This window comes from Trachypithecus francoisi, unplaced genomic scaffold, assembly GCF_009764315.1.
Source record: "Trachypithecus francoisi isolate TF-2019V2 unplaced genomic scaffold, Tfra_2.0 Lachesis_group3, whole genome shotgun sequence".
Lineage (NCBI taxonomy): Eukaryota > Metazoa > Chordata > Mammalia > Primates > Cercopithecidae > Trachypithecus > Trachypithecus francoisi.
In genome coordinates, this window is record NW_022681468.1 from 97,554,068 (window position 1) to 97,558,145 (window position 4,078).

A 4,078-nucleotide genomic window follows, 5' to 3' on the forward strand; every position below is an offset into this window, starting at 1 on the left:
TCCTGACCTCAGGTGATCCACCTGCCTCGGCCTTCCAAAGTGTTGGGATTACAGGCATGAGCCACTGTGCCCAACCTGCATTATTCTTACAATCAGTTGTCTTGAGCATCTTTTTATGTGTTTAGGAGCCATGTGCATCTCTTTCTCTGTGAATTATATATTCATATACTTTGCCCATTGTTCCTAATGGGCTGTAGGTCTTTTTCTCTCAATTTCTAGGAGGTTTATATGTATTACAAAGAACAACCTTTTGCCTTTGATGTAAATTGCAAGTACTTCTTCTATTGGCCATTTGTCTTTTGACTTTATGATGTTTTTAAATTCAAATAATTTATTCTGTGTAGTAGAATTTATCAGATGTTTTTAAAAAATGTCTTTTCGAATTTGTAAGAGTGAGACTCTATGTGGCAAAGACACTTCAGATTAGATCTTAACCAATGCTTTGGTTATTAGCAAAGAATATAAAAAGTTATTTCAGTTGTTTTTTTTAAAGAATATGCAAAGGGATTTGATTGCTAGGCAGGAGACTGGTGAGTGGTACCACATCTTGGGACAACATAGTTTTCTTAGACTTCCAGTGCAGTGGTGTTTGCTGCTCCCAGTAGATCCAAAGCCATGTGGAGTTGGGACACCTTCACAGTGTAGACAATACTCTTCACACGTGAGCACTATCATTCAGACTCATAAATTTGCATTCATACATGCCATAAAAGCTGATCTTACCCAAATTTCTTCTTGAGATTTTCATCTTTTGGAGATGAGGCTTTTCTCATTTTCCTTGCATAGAGACTAGACGGCACTGCCCCAGAGTTCAAGAATCTATTAGCAATGACCCACTTGCTGACATTTGCCAATCACTTGGGTATTCTACAGAAATACAAGCCACCTGAAGACTAGTCTTGGAATATTTTGTGGCTTTATTTTCTTAAAATTTGGTAAAGCCTACTGCTATACAAGACAGGAAGGTCCAGTCTGTCTCACACATGCGCTTATAGAATAGAACATTAATGTTTGGAGCCTTGCAAATGACTCCATTTTTCACGATGGAAAATAAGTAGATACAACCTAAAATTAAAACTTCTTACTTTTAATTTTTTAAAATTTTCTTTATAGTATTACCACATATACTTGAATTTCTAAATCCCTTTTTTGTATGTTGGGTTTGCAAGTTTTTGAGCTTCCTATAATGTTATGCATGTGAGGACACTGTTATTCTTCAGTGACTTGGCTTTTTCATGGAATCATGAAATTTTTCCTAAGTCCATTAAACTAAGCATGCTAATTATGTTGGTCAAAACCTAAATCATCACTGGATTTTGTTTCCTTGATCTATCAATTACCAAGAGGGTAGCCTGAAATGATAGCTTTGACGATTCTCTTTGTAGCTCCTTCAATATTTGCTTTTGTATATGTTTTGAAGCTAAATTGTTAGGTTCATACAAATTTAACTTTTAAATATCTTCCCAGTGATTTAAGTAAGCCTTTGATATTTTGAAGCTGTAGGAGTTTTATTTCTATTAAAACTGTTTGCCTTAAAGTTTCGTTAGGCTGCTATTAACGTAGGTAAATTAATACTTACCTGCTCCATTATTGTTTACCCTTTACCTTCAACTCTTTTCAATTTTGATGTCTTAACTGTTTCTCTTTTAAATGGCATTTAAGAGATTTTTTTCACTCTGTTTCTCAATCATTGTTTTAAAGCTAAAGCTTTGGTGTAGTTATGTTCATTATAATTACTGATATATTTAGATTTATTTTTATGATTATTTGGGGTTTTTCATTTTTCCGAGCTCTTCTATGTTGCTCTTCTTTTTGTTTCTTGATGCCAGCAAGACTGATGGTAATTTTCTGTCATTCCACCTTTTCTCTCTACCAGTTGAAAGTTGCATATTTTTTCTATCCTTTTCATTGTTTTTCTAGAAACTTTACATTCATACTATGTTAAAGACTTTCTGTGTTTTAATATCCATTATATTGTTCTTCTCTTTATTAATTGATGCCTTTCACTATTCTGGTGGTCATGTGGTGATGCTACTACTATCATTTTTCAGCTTCTGTCCCTGATAATTATGACCATGTGACTAGGTCTCAGCCAATGGTTTGGAGCAGAAGGTACAGGTACCAGTTTTGCCTCGGGTCCTTGAACACAAAGGTGCATCTTCATGCCTGTTTTCCCTGTCCTCACTGACTGACACGCAGACACAGAAAGTCACATTCAACCCCTGGAATTAGGAAAGCTGGAGCAGCTGCTTAGACGCAGTGGTGAAATATGCATGTTGAGTTTTCATCTTAGGTCACTAGATGACCAAATGAGTAAACCCTGCCTGACCCCAGACTCTCCTGCAAGAGAGAGAGGAAAATATTATCCCACTTAAATCACTATGTGTGAGTTTCATAGATGCCATGTCTTAGCCTTTATACTCACTGATCAATATCAGAATTGAGGCACTGCCATGACACAAAATAAACTATCTGGTGTTGATTCAACAGTCAGGTAACAGGAAACGAGGAGACAGATACTGAAAGCCAGAAATGTTTACTGTGAAAAAAATATTGAGTAAAACTCTTGCCAGCATTCACCTGGAAGGCAGAACATATGCCTAGGATGTGTACAGATCTAAGGAAGTAACTGGAAATAGCCAAAACGTTCATGTGTATTCATTGTTCCTTGTTGCTTTTAGCAAGTTACAAAGACAAATGATGGGATAGTATCTCCTTGCATAATTTTCTTTCTTTCTTTATGTAATACCACAGAACAATACTTTGGCAATATATTTTGGTTGTATTTGTAACCATTCTGCTAGGAACTGCATCTCCCAACTTCTCTTGAACTTAGATGTAATCATATCTCAACGTTTTAGCCAATGATATAGCAACATAAGTGATGTTTGCCAATTCTGCTTCATGTCCCTAAAAATGATATTGTTTATCCTCCATATTCATTTCCTTTTTTTTTTTTTTTTTTCAGAGTCTTGCTCTGTCGCTAGGTGGAGTGCAGTGGCATGATCTCAGCTCACTGCAACCTCCACCCTCCAGGTTCAAACAATTCTCCTGCCTCAGCCTCCTGAGTAGCTGGGACAACCAGAGCATGCCACCACACCCAGCTAATTTTTGAATTTTTAGTACAGACGGGATTTCACCATGTTGGCCAGGATGGTCTCGATCTCTTGACCTCGTGATCCACCCGCCTCGGCCTCCCAAAGTGCTGGGACTGCAGGCATGAGCCACTGTGCCCAGCCCCATATTCATTTCTTTTGTCTTCTTTTATTTTTATTGAGGTGAAATTTACATAACCTGTAATTACCCATTTTAATGTATACAATTCAGTGGTATATAGTGTATTCATAATATTATGCAACTACCAGATCTTTCTAGTTTCAAAATATTTACCATCCCTTAAAATGCCCTGTACCCATTAATCACACTCCATTTCCCCTTTCTCCCACTCCCTGGTAATCTCTAATCTGCTTACCATCTCTATGGATTTGCCTATCCTGGATATATCATACTGAAGGAGTCATATAAAATGTGACTTTCTGTGTCTGACTTTTCTCACTTAGCATAATGTTTTTGAGGTTCATTGAAATTGTAGCATGTATTAATATTTCACTCTTTTTTTCCATGGCTGAATAATATTCTGTTGTATGGATATGCCACATTTTGTTCATCTTTTCACCTGTTGATGGACAATTGAGTTGTTTTCAGCTTTTGGCTATTATGAATAATGCTATCAATATTCAGGGACGAGTTTCTGTGTAGCAAGTATCCTCTTTTCTTTTTTCATGCATTTTCTTGTTCATTCTTATACTTTCTTTCTAACAGGTAGGCTTTAAATCACTTTGTTGAGTTTCAAAGAATTATGCTAGAATGTGAGGGCTGGAATTTGAATTGTATTAAACCTATACTTGGGAGAAATTGGCATTTATAAATTTCAGTTTTCCCTTTCAGGGACTTCTTTTTATTCTATTTACTTAAATCTTTTATATTCCATGATAAAGCTCAGTAGATAGTTTTCACTTAGATGCATTATAAACATTTGTAGTTGTATTGGTATGGTGAAGGCAGCCGTGCTGTGAGC